This window comes from Neophocaena asiaeorientalis, unplaced genomic scaffold (genome assembly GCF_003031525.2).
Source record: "Neophocaena asiaeorientalis asiaeorientalis breed wild unplaced genomic scaffold, Neophocaena_asiaeorientalis_V1.1 scaffold76, whole genome shotgun sequence".
In the NCBI taxonomy this organism is placed as follows: Eukaryota; Metazoa; Chordata; class Mammalia; order Artiodactyla; family Phocoenidae; genus Neophocaena; species Neophocaena asiaeorientalis.
Window position 1 is genome coordinate 265,201 of NW_020173668.1, and position 18,294 is coordinate 283,494.

Here is an 18,294-nt window from a genome sequence, read left to right on the forward strand (position 1 = left end):
GAGCCTAGGGCATGAGGGAGGCATCTCTCTTCAGCTGGCTTAGTTTCTGTTTCTTCCTCTCCCTCCTTGGAGGTGGGTTCCACCAGGACACACTGTTTCGATAGCTCTTTCCAGCTTTTGGAATTGCCTCCCTTCTGATACAACTTAGCTCCTCCGTCTTTCCCCTGAATGGGGTGCCTTCCCTCCCTGGTGTTTATTAACAGGGGAGCCTGCTCATCTGTGTGGCCGTCCTGTCTGTCACCGTCAATCTCATGGAGAGCCTTTTATATGAAAGCTACAAGATTAGAAAATAAATTGGCTGAGGCAGGATTACTGACTCAGAGGGCTAGGAGCCCACAGCTTCAGGAGGGCATGGAGAAGGGGTGGTGAGGAGGGAAGGATGAGATAACAAGCGGGCAGCATGAATCCCACTGGAATCTGAGGTTCTTCTTCCCTCTGTACCAGATTTATCCCCCATCTCATTCTGGCTTCCATCGTCTCCATCAGCATCTACTCCTGCCCTGTATTATGTGCTTACCCCTCTTCTAGATGCCTTGGGGAAGATAATGGAGACTAGTGGTCCCTGACTTTAGGGAACCTAAAGGCTAGTTGGGAAGGCACCTGCAAAAGATCTAAGCACCCTTAAGCAGCAAGGGTGGAATAAAGGCATCACAGCTCACAGCCAGGGAGCTTACTGGCAGCTTGGTAGAGATAAGGAATCTCCTCTGCTTCCTGATTTTACCTTTGAGTCTTATTTGGCAATTAATTGACTTCAACAGGAAATGTGTATTGATCCCAGGTTGGTATGTCAGCATTGTGCTAGAGGTTATGGGGATTTAATATTTACAGGCAGATATTTAACCTGAGATATGTGTTCAAAAAATATGAAATGAATAATAAAGGAATAGTCACTCAAGATGCCAGAGAAGTGACGTATCTGATGCACCTTTTAAAAGATTTTCTCTGGTATTACGAATAGACTAGGGGTTCAAGAGAAAAGCAGGAAGGACTATTGAGCTCTTGCAGTAATCTAGGCAGGAGATGATGGGCATAATTACTGAGTTAAAAATCGCTACTGTTTTTACTGTGGCACAGATACAAACATCTTCTTTTCCCCCTTAACCAACAGACTGTGCTTTTATTTTTAAAATTGAGGTAAAATTCACATAATATAAAATTAACCACCTAAAATATACAGGTCAGTGATATTAAGTACATTCACAGCGTTGTACAACCGTCACCTCTATCTAGTTCCAAAACATTTCATCTCCCCAAAGGGAAACCCCTTACTCATTAGCAGTTTCTCCCCATTCTCCCCTCTCCCTTACCCCTACAAACGTCTTAAACTTAGGAATAGGGTGGGTTTCTATGGGATTTTGTTCCCTTCCCCCATACATCTTAGCTTTAACATGTCTTTATTGGTCAGAGGTGAAAAGCAAATTGTTTATAAATGTACCCTAAAGTCAAGAGGTAAATGCATTCGATGTAAAATACATAGCAGGCTGGGCACGTCCCATACCTGCAGACAAGATTTTTGAGGATTAGTGAATTGCCTGATTTAATTGCTACTTCATCTAACCTTCATGACTTCACAATCCACAGCCATTTATTTGCATCATCATAATCCCTTGTGTTTCTGCATTACTTTGCAGTTTTACAGTTTGAGTCTTCTCACATATATTCTTTTTTTTGTAACAGTTTTATTGAAATATAATCCACATGCCATAAAATTCACACTCAGGGTGTGCAACCATCACCATTATCTAACACCAGACATTTTCATCACCCCCAAAAAGAAACCTTATACCCATTGGCAGTCACTTTCCATTCCCCTCTCCCCACACCCTCGGGCAACCACTAATCTACTTTCTGTCTCTATAGATTTGCCTATTCTGGACGTGTCATGTAAATGGAATCATACAATATTTGTTCTTTTGTGTCTGGTTTATTTCACTTAGCATATTTTCAGATTTCATCTATGTTGTAGTATGTGTCAGAGTTTTATTCCTTTTTATGGCTGAATAATACTGTATTCCATTGTGTATATATACCATCTTTTGTTTATCTATTTACTTATTTGGCTGTGTTGGGTCTTCGTTGCTGCATGTAGGCTTTCTCTAGTTGCAGTGAGCGAGCGTTACTCTTCGTTGTGGTGTGCGGACTTCTCACTGCAGTGGCTTCTCTCGTTGCAGGGCACGGGCTTCCGTAGTTGTGGCTCGCAGGCTGTAGAGCGCAGGCTCAGTAGTTGTGGCACACAGGCTTAGTTGCTCCGTGCCATGTAGGATCTTCCCGGACCAGGGCTCGAACCGTGTCCCCTGTGTTGGCAGGCAGATTCTTAACCACTGTGCCACCAGGGAAGCCTCACATTTTGGTTATTTATGAATAATACTGTTGTTAGCATTGGTGTACAGGTATATGTTTGAGTCCCTGTTTACAGTTCTCTTGGGTATATACCTCGTAGGAGGATGACTGGATCATAGGATGGCCCTGTGTTTAGCATTTTGAGAAACTGCCAAACTGTTCTGCAGTTTACATTGCCACCAGCAGTCTGTGAGGGCTTCTAATTCTCCACATCCTCTCCAACACTTGTCATTATTTGTCTTTTTTATTATAGTGGGTGTAAAGTAGAATCTCATTGTTTTGATTTGCATTTTCTTAGTGACTAATGATGTTGAGCATCTTTTCATGTGCTTCTTGGTCATTGAATATCTTCTTTAGAGAAATGTCTTATGCTAAACCAACCTTGCATTCCTGGGGTAAATCCCACTTGGTCATGGTATATAATCCTTTTTACATGTTGCTGGATTCAGTATGCTAGCATTTTGATGATAATTTTTGTGCATATAGTCTTATTTAATCTTTAGACTAGCACTATGAGATTAGGGTTCCCGTGAAAAACTGAAGCATAAATTAAGCAGTTTTCCTGTGACTGCATAGTGTCAGGACTAGAATAGGAAAGTAAGACTTGAATTTAGTCAAATTTTCTTACCACTGCTTTACTTTGCCCCTCTTTTTAGCATAGATAACCAACAGTTGCTTTCATTTATTTGGGCTGTTTTCCTTTTTTGAAATCCTATCATTATTGCTTAGATTGAAAACTCCCATTACATGGCCACACAATTAAGACTTAATAGTAGATGCATTTTGAATGATAATGAAATTTATATCCTTGATGGTTATTAATTTGATTTTAAATGTGTCCTTGTCATTGTCTCCTTTTTGAATAAGAAACATTGCAGAGGAAGGACGTATCTGTGATTCTTCTCTCTTTTTTAGTGCTCAGCATTTGCTGTGCCCAAATAAATACTAAATAAAGACTTTAGGACTGGAAGGATGCGTCTCCGTAGTGCCCACCTGAAAGCATCTAAGAACAGCTTATTCTGCTGGCCTAAAATCCTCTTGAACAGCTCTCTTCTACCTGAATTGTGTACCCCATCACACCTGTCTCTCTCCCTCCTTCCTAAGTAGCAACTGGCTCATCAGAGACTGTAATTGCTGAGAATTTACTGACAGAATCTCAGCATTAAATCTTTGGCTTTTGCCACCTTTTCTGAGGTGTGCATAAGCAGGCTATAACACAGTTCACCTTGAGGTACAAGCATTTCGAGACCCAGAAAAGCTCTTCTGGAGAGCTCATGAGAGTGAGTGGGGAGCACGTAGGCAGACATTTCCCTGTAAGTATATAACATTGGTGGATATGTGTGTATGCTTTTAATTCAATTGCTTTATCCATGTCAGCGTTGTAATTTATCCTTGCCACCTCTGAACTCCTTAGCTCCTGCTCTAGTAAAAAATAGGGGGGGAAAAGAATTTATTTTAACGTTAGTCAAAGCCCAACATCCCTAGATATATCTTCTGAAAAACAAGACCACGTGTTCAATTACAAAGGCAAATGAAAATGCTTTTTGTATTATACGTTTTTGCTGAATACTTGTGCTGCCTCTCCATTAATGTGGGTATTTAGTAGGACTTGCCTGTGCATCCATTGATTAATCATTTGTGTGTGTAAAGAGATAGAATGCAAGTGTGTATGTACACATTGCGATTTTCTCCTGTTTTAAATCCAGAAACCATTGCCTCATTTTATGGTCTAGCAGCACTGTGACCTGGAATAATGAACAGAATGTCTCGGGACACACTTGTGTTACCAGTTAATAGAGACTGCCTGCATCTCTATAATTGAAAAGGGCAATGTTTTGTTTCCAGTGTGGACTCAGAATTTTTTTTTTCCCTTAATGCGTCTTTTTTTTCCTTTTAATAGTTCTATTCTGGTACATTTGATCTACAATCAATGTATACATTTACAGTATATAATTTGATGCATTTTGACATTGTGTACATCTGTGGCACTATCCCCACAATTAAGACGAGAAACATACCCATCACTCCCAAAAGTTTCTTTATGCCCCTTTGTAATCTCGTTCTCTCTCTTCTCTTCTTTCCCATCCCCAGGAAACTATCCTTAGGGATTTCTTTTCTATCACTGTAGATTAGTTCGCATCTTCTGTAACTTTATATAAATGGAATTATACCCTATGTCCTTTTTTCTTGCCTGACTTCTTTCACTCAGCACAATTATTTGAGGTTAATCCATGTTGTTGTATGTATCAGTAGTGTATTTTTTTATTGCTGAGTTTTACTTCATTTTATGGATAATCTGTGTATCCAGTCTCCTGTTGATGGACATTTGGGCCACCACAAATAAAACTGCTATGAACGTTTATGTACAAGGCTTTGTGCGGACACATGTTTTCCTTCTTCTTGTGTAAACCCTAGGAGAGGATTGGCTGGGTTATATGGTAAGTATATGCTTAGCATCATAAGAAATTGCTAAATTATTTTCCAAAATGGTTTTACAATTTTACATTCCCACTAGACAATGTATGAAAGTTCCAGTTGTTCTACATCTTGGCCAACACTTGGTATGGTCAGTCTTTTTAATTTTAACCATATTAGTATGTATGTAGTAATATATCTTATTGTGGTTTTAATTTGCATATCCCTCATGACTAATGACGCTGAACATTTTTTATGTGCCTGTTTGCCATGCTTATGTCCTCTTTGGTGAAGTGTTTGTTCAGGTCTTTTGTCCATTTTTTAAGTGGGCATAATTGCTCAGTATTAACTCAGTTATTAAATTGTAAGAGTTCTTCGTGTATTCTAGATACAATTTCTTTGTCAGATATATTTTTGCAACTCTTTTCTCCCAGTGACATGCTTTTTCGTTTTTGTAACAATATCTTTTAAAACTCATTTCACATTTGCATGCAGCAAAATACAGTGTCTTTGAAGATCAAAAGCTCTTAATTTTGATGAAAGCCACTATATCAATTTTTTCTTTTATAGTTTATACTCTTTGTATTGATTAGGTAAATCTTTGCCAAATTCAAAGTAAGATCTTCTCCTAGAAGTTTTATGATTCTGGCTGTTACGTTAGATCTGTGCTTTATTTTTAGTTTTTTTTTTTTTTTTTTTTTTTTTACGGTACACGGGCCTCTCCCTGTTGTGGCCTCTCCCGTTGCAGAGCACAGGCTCCGGACGCACAGGCTCAGCGGCCATGGCTCACGGGCCCAGCCGCTCGGCAGCATGTGGGATCTTCCCGGACCGGGGCACGAACCCGTGTCCCCTGCATCGGCAGGCGGACTCTCAACCACTGCACCACCAGGGAAGCCCTATTTTTAGTTATTTTTTATATAGGGTATGAGATAAGAATTGAGGTTATTATCTCTTTTGGCTTATGGATATCTAGTTGTTCTAGCACTATTTATTGAAAAGAGTATTCTTTCCTCATTGAGTTGCACTGGCACCTCTGCTGAAAATCAGTTGATCATATGTGTGTGGCCTGGACTCTACTTTGTTCCCTTAATCTGTCAGTAACACTGGTTTGGTTATTGTCATTTTATAATAAGTCTTGATATCAGATGATACAAGTTTTCTAGCGTTGTTGTTGTTGTTGTTTTGGTCGCGCCACACGGCTTGTTTCAGCTTGTGGGATTTTAGTTCCCCGACCAGCAGCGATCAAACCTGACCCTCAGCAGTGAGAGCGCGGAGTCCTAACCACTGGACCACCAGGGAATTCCCTCTAGCGTTCTTTTGTTTTCAGAATTATTTTTGGTTATTCTAGGTCCTTTTCATTTTCATGCAGATTCTAAAATCAGTTTGTCAGTTTTTACAAAAATGCCTCTTTGGGGTTACAGTTGAGATTGTGTTGAATCCATAGGTCAGTTTGGAGAGGATTGGCGTCTTAACAGTATTCAGTCTTCCGATCTCTGGACTTTGTCTATTTCTCCATTTAGGGCTTTAATTTCTCTCAGCAGTGTTTTGTAGTTGTTAGTGTACAGGTCTTACACATCTTTTGTCAAATTTATTCCTAAATATTTCATATTTTGGATGCCATTTTAAATTATAATTTTTAAATATCAATTTTCAGTTATTTTTTGTCAGTATGTATGGATATTCATTTTTATGTATTTATCCTGTATCCTGCTACCTTGCTAAAGTCAATAATTCTCACAGCTTTTTTGTTAATTCCCTAAGATTTTAGAACCGCTTGTTTGATTCTAAATCATGCTGTTGGCAAATGATGAGCTTTGCCTCTTCTTTTCTAATCTGTATATTTTTTGAGTTTGGGAGAAAAATCAGGATTTTATAACTTTTTGCTAGAAGTGTGAAGCATATGTTGGATTCTCCCTCACTAGGGATTCTTTAAAAATAAATTAAAAGGGGATTATTAAGTCCTTCTATCCATTCCTTTATTCATTCAGTGAACATTTAGTATCCACTCTGTGTCAGTCACTATTGACTAATAGAAGAGACAGACATATAAACAAGTAATTTTAATTTAACAAGTAAGTACAGTAAGTGCCATAGTAGTTATGATGCAGAGTACGTTGGCAATTTCGAGGCAAGGCGATTCAGAATCAGGGGAGAGAATGAAATGATCTCTGCAGGCCTGCTGCTAGCCTGGATGGGTATGATTGATAAAAGAATACTCAGAGATTATTGATAGGAAAATGTTTAAACTACACTGTCCTGAGAAATTCTACACCCTCCCCATCCTGATTGTTAGTTACAGTCGGCCCTCTATGTCCTGGGTTTTTGCATCCATGGATTCAACCAACCTTGGATCAGAAATATTCAGAAAAGGGCTTCCCTGGTGGCGCAGTGGTTGAGAGTCCGCCTGCCGATGCAGGGGACACGGTTTCGTGCCCTGGTCTGGGAAGATCCCACATGCTGCAGAGCGGCTGGGACCGTGAGCCATGGCCGCTGAGCCTGCGCGTCCGGAGCCTGTGCTCCGCAACGGGAGAGGCCACAGCAGTGAGAGGCCAACGTACTGCAAAAAAAAAAATTTTTTAATTCAGAAAAAAAGAATTCCAGGAAGCTCCAAAAAGCAAAACCTGAGTTTGCTGTGCACCAGCAACTATTTACATAGCATTTACATTGTATTAGGTATTATAAGTAATGTAGAGATGATTTAAAGGATATGGGAGGATGTCAGGGGTTATATGCAAATACTTTGCCATTTTATATTAGGGACTTGAGCTTCTGGGGGTGGCAGGTGGAAGAGCCCTGGAACTATTCCCCCTTAGATACCGAGGTACAACTGTATTTACTTTATTATTGAAAGTCTGAAAGGACTACATCTTTATCTATAGTTAGTTGTTTTTCTCTTTCTTCTTATTTTTTTTTAATCTTACATGAAGGCAACAGCCTTTGCTTCTAGCCTTAAATCTCACTGACCTGAGACCAGGAGCCGTGGGAGCAGGGATATTTGATACCATGTTACTCTTAATAGTAAATTATGCTGCTGTGTTCTTAAGAACCCTATGAGTTCAGTACTATTGCCCCCATTTCTGCAGGTTTTTTTTTTAATAAAGTGAGCTTGATCATTTTTTAAAAAATATTTATTTATTTAGTTGCACCAGGTCTTAGTTGCAGCAAGCAGGCTCCTTAGTTGTGACACACGGGCTCATTAGTTACAGCATGCAAACTCTTAGTTGCAGCATGCATGTGGGATCTAGTTCCCTGACCAGGGATGGAACCTGGGCCCCTGCATTGGTAGCGTGGAGTCTTAACCACTGGACCACCTGGGAAGTCCCAATTTCTGCAGTTTTGTTTTGTTTTTTAAAAAGCACTTTAGCATGTATCCTGTTATTTTTTAAATTCTCATAGCAGCTCCTGAGGTCTTTACATTTCTCCTGTCATGTACATTGAAGGAGAAGTAAGCTTCTGACTTCGTAGCCCCAGCATATTTCTCGGAATCTGGTGAGTAGGAGGTGCTAAATAGACACTAATGTGTGTGTATTGGCATAATTTCTCTTTAGTCTAGTTGTCATGCTTTGGGCTCCTTTAAATAATATAGGATCATTCCCATTTTATAGATAAGGAAGTTTCTCCAGGCCACCAGAGAGTAAATGATTGTAGGTTCTTCTTCTTCTCCTTCTTCTCGGTCTCCTCTTCCTCCTCCCCCTCCTCTTGCTCCTCCTCACCCTCCTCCTCCTCACCCTCCCCTCACCCTCCTCTTGCTCCTCCTCACCCTCCTCCTCCTCACCCTCCCCTCACCCTCCTCTTGCTCCTCCTCACCCTCCTCCTCCTCACCCTCCCCTCACCCTCCTCTTGCTCCTCCTCACCCTCCTCCTCCTCACCCTCCCCTCACCCTCCTCTTGCTCCTCCTCACCCTCCTCCTCCTCACCCTCCCCTCACCCTCCTCTTGCTCCTCCTCACCCTCCTCCTCCTCACCCTCCCCTCACCCTCCTCTTGCTCCTCCTCACCCTCCTCCTCCTCACCCTCCCCTCACCCTCCTCTTGCTCCTCCTCACCCTCCTCCTCCTCACCCTCCCCTCACCCTCCTCTTGCTCCTCCTCACCCTCCTCCTCCTCACCCTCCCCTCACCCTCCTCTTGCTCCTCCTAACCCTCCTCCTCCTCCCCCTCCTCTTGCTCCTCCCCCTCCTCCTCCTCTTTTTTCCTCCTCTTCTTCCTTCTCCTTCTTCTTCTTCTTCTTCTTCTTCTAGAATTTAGTATTTTATTCGTTTGTAAAATGATATAATTTAAGAAACACTAACAGCACTCTTCATTTTAGAGGTGAGAAATCTTGCTTGCTATCATAGAGGAAGGCTAAAAACTTAGACATATCCACACTCCTTATTTGTTTCTGAAATGAGTCATGACTTCATTCTTCCTGTCACCCTGGCAAAAAGAATCTCTCACTTTCCTGAATTGAGAACTCCCAGAGGGCGGGGACCAATATAGCAAAGCGACTGGCACATGGTAGGAATTGAGTAAACATTCTCGACTGAGTAAATGAGTGTATCCGGCTCACCATGGGAAACACGCCCCTCGGACCAATGCGCTAAGAACCTGGTGGCCAATTTTCCATTCCAATGCTTCTTGCTCCTGCGGGGGTAAGAAGAAGTGAACTGCACATACCTATGCCGCACGTGTTAAAGCCCTCTGTGATCTTATGATCGTTAGCAGACACACCCTACGCCTTAACGGAGGGCTACAGTGCATGTGTGACAGTAGGCCTTCGGGCTGCAAGAGTGAATAAGACAACCCCTGCCTCAAGTGGCTGACAGGCTATTAAACAGATAACTTAGTGCAGGGTGAGTGCAGTGATGGGGATGTGCACTGTGAGTTAGGGGCACAGAATAAAGATAACTGACCCAGTCAGGGGAGCAAAGTGAGGTTGCTTTTTGTTTGTTTGTTTGTTTACTAAAAACGAATACAGTGTTTGTTATGTGCCGGGCACTGTTCTAAGCAATTTGCACATAAGAACCCCTTTACTCCTCGTAAGAGCCCTGCAAGCTAGGTTCTGTTAGTGTCCCCATTTCACACTGAGGATAAGGAGCTGCAGAGAGTTAAGGTCACACAGCTGGTAAGTTGTGGGACTGGGATTCAAACTCAGGCACTGTGGCTCTAGCGTCTGTGCTCTTAAGCACAGTGCCAACTGGGTCTCTTGTAAGTCCTGAAGTAGAGGGGGACATAATGAGAAATATAAACATTTGTATCATACTGACAGGATTTCTTGTTTAACTGGCTATGGGGTTAGAGAAAAGGAAGAGTCGAGATTGATTGCCAGAGTCTCTACGTTGGGTGAGAGAGAGAATACAGGAGTGGTAAAGAGGTGAGGTGTACGGAGATGAGGTTTTCAATGGATTGAGTTTGAGTGTTTACAGGTCGAGGTGTCTCCCCAGAAAGTTACATATAGAAATCAGAAACTTGAGAGAGTCTAAGGGCTGAAAAGAAGCTTTGGGAGTCATCAGTGTTTTGAGAGCTGGTTAAAAGTACCAGAGTAGACACTGTCCCCTGTGAAGAGAGTGGCAGACCCGAGGGAGAAAGAGAGAGAGAAATCAGCATTGTCAGATGCAGAGAGAAATCCAGTTTGATGAGATCTAGAAAAGAAAATCCTTCAAACTTTCAGTTAAGGGACTATTAACAGTTCAGGGTCAGCAATCTTACTGAAAACAATCCCATCCGTGTCCGGAGGTAGAAGTCAGATTACAGTGGGTTGAAGAGTAAGTGGGAGGTGAAAACGTGAAGATAGTAAGTGCAGACTACCCTATACTTTCCAGAAGTCTGGATGAGGAAAGAGGTTGCTTGGTAAAAGCTAAAGGAGCTTTCTGGGCGAAGGAAATACTTTCTCCTCAGGTTAAGAGAGATTTGGATAAATTTATGGGTTGAGGTGGTAGAGCCAATAGTATTAGAGGGATCCTGAAGATTTAGGAGAGGAGGAGTTCCTGAGGAAGCAGAGGGGAGTGGAGTCAGGGACCTTGTGAGAGGGCCTTGATTAGAGGAAAGTAGCTAAGATGTGTGTGAATGTTGATTGAGGAGCTCATAGGTAGAAGTAGGAAATTGAAGAAGAATATGCCTGAGGACTCTAGTTATTTCAGTGAGGTCAGAAGAAAAACAACCTTAGGATAGCGTGAGGGCAGGCTTTAAATACAGAACTTGAGGAAAGCCATGAATGTTTGGAGTGGTGGTGGAGAGGGTGTGAAAAAGGGAATTGGGCTAATAAAGCCCTGACTAGAGACACTAAAGGCCTGACAAAGGTTGGAGACCTTGGATCTGCACGCAGGATTGCATGGCAATGTGGTTTTTCCCCAGCTAACTGAGTCTACCTAACTGGCAATAGGAGCAGAGGCCACAGATGGGAGTTTTGCTGCAGTGCTGGTTTGCTGGACACATTTGATGGAGGATCGGAGGTACAAAGGAGTCAGGACTGTGACTTCAGGTGATCAACTACAGAAGAGAAGCCAAGAGGGGGCTGACACCTGAAAGGAAAATAGAAGGGTCTGGTGAGGTCACTCATAGGTGAAAGAGCAGATGTAGCGGGACTGAATGTGAGAGTGAGGGAAACTGGAGTTTGTGTCTTTGAAGGTGGAAGTATTCTGGACGTAGTCAGGATCCAAAGTGTGTAGTTCTGGGAGTGAGTAGAGGAGATTGAGTGGAGGTGAAAATCTTAGGAATTAAGGGATAAAAAGAAAATACATTCAGGGAATTCAGTGTGTTGTATGAGACCCATAAACAGATCTGCTCTGCAGAATAAGAGGTACTGTAATAGAGGGAGGGAGGATGTGAGCAACTATGCTGGGGAAGAGGCAGGGAAACGCTTCACCAGGGTATTAATATGTTTGATCTGAAGCTTGAGGAATGAGCAGCAGTTTGCTAGGCGTTCAATGAGTGAGCATGGCGAAGCATGGCTGTGCTATGTAAAGCAGGATAGGGAAAACCAAAGTGACTGTGCCTTTGAAATAAACTCACCCACTGGACAAGGCTTCTGATGTGTGTGGGTCGAAATGGGAGATGCAAGGAGTTGGGAACAGACCCAAGTACAGGTGACGGCAGGGAAACGTAATTCAGTCCTGGAAATAAACCCGATTTCTCTCTAGTGTAGAGCAACCATGGCCAGTGGTCCAGGCATGTAGTTAATTACAGACGTTCAACACTAGATAGCAGAGCATAGGATGAGGAGTCCACATGAATATTAGCCTGTAAACTCCAGGTTCCCCCTCCCGTATCACTGCCTCATCAACCACCCAAAATGGCACCCTTATCTAAAGACCCTCAATGACTTTGCATCAGACAAGGAAGGAGAAACTGACTTGTGTCTTATTTTGCTTTTGAAACCTAGCAGTGCTTCTTCATACACGTTAGGCACTCAATAAATGCTGTTGAATGAATGGCTCAGAAATGATGATGATGATGATAGTAACTTAAAGCTTAAATAGCGTTTACTATATAAAGCACTGTTCTAAATAGTGCTTGATATTCAACAACAGTACTGTGAAATAGGGCTTCCCTGGTGGTGCAGTAGTTAAGAATCCTCCTGCCAGTGTAGGGGACATGGGTTTGAGCCCTGGTCCCGGAGGAAGATCCCACATGCCATGGAGCAACTAAGCCCGTGTGCCACAACTACTGAGCCCGCATGCCACAACTACTGAAGTCCCTGCGCCTAGAACCCATGCTCTGCAACAAGAGAAGCCACCGCAGTGAGAAGCCCGAGCACCGCAATGAAGAGTAGCCCCCTGCTCGCCACAAGGAGAGAAAGCACACGTGCAGCAACGAGGACCCAATGCAGTCAAAAATAAATAAATCTATTTTTTAAAAATACTGTGAAATAGGTTCTCTTTTTATCCAGATTCAACATAGATGATTGAGCAAAAATATCAAATTAATACCTAGAAAGAGAAACTGTTTACTTTGGATATATGAAGGATACATATCCATCTGGAGTAGAGGATGCGGAAAGTAGTCGTATGAGAGTTCTAGGAAAGATCTTTTCTTCTAATCAGTAAACCCAGGAAAGTGTGGGGGTGGATGGCTGTTTGTTTTTTGTTTATGTTTTACACCTTTATTGAGATATATTTCACATACCATAAAGTTCACCCATTTAAAGTATACAGTTAATTGGTTTTTAGTATATTCACAGAGTTGTAAGACCATCACCATAATCTTAATTTTAGAATTTTTCAGTACCCCAGAAAACACCGCCCTGTTCATTAGCAGCCCTTCCTCTTTGCTGCTCCCCGCCCTTCACCCTAGCCCCAAGAAGCCACTAATCTACTTTATATCTCTGTGAATTTGTCTATTCTGAACATTTCACATAAATGGAATCATACAATGTAAGGTCTTTGTGACTGGCTTCTTTCACTTAGCATGTTCATCCATGTTGTAGCAGATATCAGTACTTCATTCCCTTTCTTCTCGCTGCTTAATATGTCATTGTATGGATACACCAGCTTTGTTTATTCATCAGTTGATGGACATTTGGGTTGTTTCCTCTTTTTGACTTTTATGAATACTGCTGCTATGAACATTTGTGTACAGCTTTCTGTGTAAATATATGTTTTCAGTTCTCTTGGGTATATACACCTAGGAGTGGAATTGCTGTGTCATATGGTATTCTGTGTTTAATATTTTGAAGAGCTGCCAAATGGTTTTTCAAAGTGACTGCACTGTTTTACATTCTCACCAGCAATATCTGAGGGTTCCAATTTCTCCACATCCTCACCGACACTTGTTATTTACCATTATTTTGGTTCTAGCCCTCAGGGTCAGTGTGAAGTAGTATCTTATTGTACTTTTGATTTACATTTCCCTGATGGCTAATGATATTGAACATCTTTTCTTGTGCTTATTGGCCATTTATATCTTTTCTGTAGAGAACTGTCTATTCAAAATTTTTGCCCAATTTTTTAATTGAGTTATCTTTTTTTTTAATTAATTAATTTGGTTCCGCCAGCTCTTAGTTGCTGCAGGTGGGCTCCTTGGTTGCGGCAGGTAGACTCTTTAGTTGCGGCTCCAGGGCTCCTTAGTTGTGGCACATGAACTCTTAGTTGCGGCATGCATGTGGGATCTAGTTCCCTGACCGGGGATCAAACCCAGGCCCCCTGCATTGGGAGCATAGAGTCTTATGCTCTGCACCACCAGGGAAGTTCCCTGGTTTTTTTGTTTGTTTGTTTGTTTTTTATTGTTGACTTATACGAGTTTTTTAAAAATATATTCTGGTTACAAGTCCCTTATCAGATATATGAGTTGCAAATATTTTCTCCCATTGTGTGGATTGTATTTTTACTTTCTTGATGTTGCCCTTTGAAGCACAAGTTTTTAATTTTAATGAAGACCAGTTTATTTTTTCACTTGTTGCTTATGCTTTTAGTTTTATATCTAAGAAGTCATTGCTTAACTCAGGATGACAAAGATATACTCCTATGCTTGCTTCTGAGAGTTTCACAGTTTTAGCTCTTACATTTAAGTCAATGACCCATTTTGTTAATTTTTGCGTGTGACGTGAACCAGGTCCAACTTCATTCTTTTGTTATGGATTTCCAGTTGTTCTAGCACCATTTATTGAAAAGACTGTTCTTTTTCCATTGAACTGTCCTGGCACCCTTGTCAAAAATCAGTTGACCATAAATGTGAAGATTTATTTCTGGATTCTCTAGTTTGTTGACCTATATGTCCATCCTTATGCTAGTCCTATTCTGACTTGATTACTATAGGTTTTGAAGTTGAGAAATATGAATCCTCCAACTTTTTCAAGATTGTTTTAGCTGTCTATTTTCATATGAATTTTAGGATCAGCTTGTCAAGTTCTGCAAAAAAAAAAAAAAACCCTGGGATTTTGATAGAGATTTTATCGAATCTATACATCAATTTATGGAGTATTGGCATTTTTTTTTAAGGTTTCTGTTTATTTAAAAGACACAGACTGGGCTTCCCTGGTGGCGCAGTGGTTGAGAGTCCGCCTGCCGATGCAGGGGATACCGGTTCGTGCCCCGGTCCGGGAGGATCCCGCATGCCACGGAGCAGCTGGGCCCGTGAACCATGGCCGCTGGGCCTGCGCACCTGGAGCCTGTGCTCCGCAATGGGAGAGGCCACAACAGTGAGAGGCCCGCATACCGCAAAAAAAAAAAAGACACAGACTAACATTATTAGATGGTAAGGTTCACAAATGGGTTCATTTCTTTCCTTAGCTTTTTTTGGCTGCATTGGGTCTTTGTTGCTGTGTGCGGGCTTTCTCTAGTTGCGGTGAGCAGGGCCTACTCTTCATCGTGGTGCATGGGTTTCTCACTGAAGTGGCTTCTCTTATTGTAGAGCACGGGCTGTAGATGCAAGGGCTTCAGTAGTTGAAGCATGTGGGCCCTAGAGCACATGGGCTTCATAAGTTGCAGCACATGAGCTCAGTAGTTGTGGCTCTCAGGCTCTAGAGCGCAGGCTTGGTAGTTGTGGTGCATGGGCTTAGTTGCTCTGCGGCATGTGGGATCTTCCTGGACCAGGGATCGAACCCGTGTCCCCTGCATTGGCAGGCGGATTCTTAACCACTGTGCCACCAGGGAAGTCCTGAGTATTGCCATTTTAACAATCTTAAATCTTCTAACCCACGAACATGGATATCTTTTCACTTAATTTCTTTCAATGGTGTTTTGTATTTTTCATTATACAAGTCTTTCACTTCTTTTGTTAAATTCAGTCCCAGGTATTTTATTTTTATGCTACTATTAAAAAGGAAATGTTTTCTTAATTTCATTTTTGTATTGTTCATTGCTGGTGTATAGATATATAAATGTTTTATATCAGCGTTGTATCCTGTGGCCATTTATTAGTTCGAATAGTTTTTTGTGGATTCCATAGGATTTTCTATATACAGGGTCACATCATCTGTGAAGAGAAGTAGTATTACTTCTTCCTTATCAATCTGAATGCCTTTTATTTCTTTTTCTTGCCTGATTGCCCTGGCTAGAACCCCTAGCTCAATGCTGAAAAGAAGTGATGAGACCAGACATCTTTGTCTTGCTCCTGATCTTGGGGAAAAGGCAGCCAGTCTTTCACCTTTGATATTAGCAGTGGGTTATTTGTTTGCTTTTGAGGAAAGGATGAGATAGAATTTAATAGGTGCTCCTGGAAGCAAGTTCATGTTGGGAGAAGGCAAGAGAGGTTGAGTGAGATTCAGCCACTGAATATTGAACTGGGGGTGGCATGCTTTTGTAGTGGAATGAAATGGCTCAGAGCTAGACTACTTAGTGTGTTGAGGACTTTGTAGCCAGGTAGACGAGCTTCACCCCTGTAGAAGTTTTCCATCAGCTAGCTCAGACTACCTAATGAATTTGCGTTGATAAGGAGTCCCCTTGTGTTTAGGTCAAATCGTGGTTCACTTTGGTTTAGAAGCTAGGAGAAATAGAAGAAGGGTGTTTATCCCTTCTGGCTGCCCTTTAAGAGTTTAGTGCAATACCAGTGACCTCAGGATTACTCTTCTTGAAGAGCCCCATCTTCTGATCACTGTATTTATTACTCAGTACTGTTTGTAAACAGTTGGCTCTTTGTGGATTTGCACTTCTCTTTTGCCTTTGTCTTCCTAACTCCTCAGATTGTAAATTTCCCAAGGACAAGAATCATGCCTCTACCTTAATATATGCCTCAGATGTCTAAATCACTTCTGAGTACCAATAAATAGTTATTAACTATCGATAAAGATAAATGTGATTATAAATACAAAGATTTCTGAGCCGTTTGGGAAGCATATTAAGTATAAATCCATTTTATACTCGATAAGTGGACTTTTGGAAGAGATAAAGGAGGTCACCTGAAAGTCATGATTTTAAAGTTTAATATACACCCACTTGAGTTTTTAAATATGTGCACGAGTGATATTTCTAACCTGCCCCTAGAATTTATTTCAGTTCATTTCCACTTACCTACAGGTGACATACCAGGCAATCTGACTTTTCACTTCCTATAGACTTGGCCTTTACTAACTCCCACTCCTGAGTGCAACTTTGTGACTCAACAACAGCTGGGAGGAAAAGCCTTTGAAAGCAAAGCTGTGCCTTGCCTTTTGTTCCTTTCCCCACCTTGTGAAGGAATGAAGCAGGACTTAGGAGAGTAGCTCTCTTTGTATCTCTCCCAGAGGCGAAGACATTGGCTCTAAGTATAGAGTGAGAAGCTCTGAGGAGTTGAATAAAGGGTGAGATAGAGATGCTGCTGAACCCATTTTTCCGGCTTCTCCCAGTGTTGTTATCTCCAAAACGGCCAACACCCCTACATTGATGTGCAAACACATTCCAAGGCCTTGGTGTAATAGAAAGCACCAACCTGGCATAGGAGCCCTGGCTTCTAGTTCTCACCCTGTCACTAGAGGACCCAGAAAAATTCAATTAAAGGCCTTCTTACTCAGCATAGGCTGCCATAACAAATACCATAGATTGGGTGACTTAAAACAATAGAAATTGATTTTCTCACAGTTCTGGAGGCTTGAAGTCTGAGTCCAGGTTACCACCATGGTTGGGCTCTGGTGAGGGCCTCTTCCTGGCATGTAGACAGCTGCCTTCTCATTGTGTGCTCACTGGCCTTTCCTTGGTGTGTACACCTGGAGAGAGAGAGGGGGCCAACTCTCTGGTGTCTTTTCTCATAAGGGCACAAATACCATTATGAGGGCCCCACCCTCATGACTTCATTCAACCTTCTTTATCTGCCAAAGGTGCATCTCCATATACCATTACACTGAGTGTTAGGGCTTCAAAATAATAATTTGGCGGGCGGTGGGGGGAACACAGACATTTAGTCCATAACAAAGGCTCCAATCCTCAGTTTTCTTGTCTGTGAAATGAGGATGTTGGGATTCTTTCTAGCCCTTAACATTTATGATTCTGTGAGGTTGCATTTGCATTATTTTCTATTTTGACTTATTTATAATGTTCCCCGTTACATTCTCTCAGGCAGCTGAATGGGTTTAGATTTAAATGGAGTTAGGTTTATTCTTTTATTTAATAAGTATTTTTTTGAGTATCTGAGCATCTTCTTTGTGCCAGGAACTATTGTAAGCACTGAGACTATAGCAGTGAACAAAAGAGACAAAAATTCTTGCCTTCCTGGAGCTTACATTCTAGGTGAATTAAATAAGGAATAAAAGGATAATGTATTAGGTAATAATTGCTAAAGAGAAAATAAGAAGTATCAGAAACGCAGGGTAGCAGTTTTAGATATGGTGGTCGGAGAAGACCACCTAAGGTGGCATTTGAGTAAAGAGGGAAGAGAGTGTGTTTATTTTATTATTTTTTAAATTTTATTTATTTTTTTATACAGCAGGTTCTTATTAATCATCCATTTTATACATATCAGTGTATACGTGTCAATCCCAATCTCCCAGTTCATCACACCACCACCCCCCACCCCCGACGCTTTCCCCCCTTGGTGTCCATACGTTTGTTCTCACGCAGTTGAGAAGAAAGTATAATCTGCTGTTTTTGGATGGAATAGCCTGTAAATATCAATTAAATCTATCTGGTCTATTGTGTCATTTAAAGCTTGTATTTCCTT

The 18,294-nt window shown here is 41.6% G+C and overlaps 1 protein-coding gene across 1 annotated transcript in view; it reads left to right on the forward strand.

The window, feature by feature from the left end:
• Positions 1 to 18,294, forward strand: part of ARHGEF11 (Rho guanine nucleotide exchange factor 11) — a 105,762-nt gene that overhangs the window by 15,490 nt on the left and 71,978 nt on the right. The window lies entirely within an intron of this gene.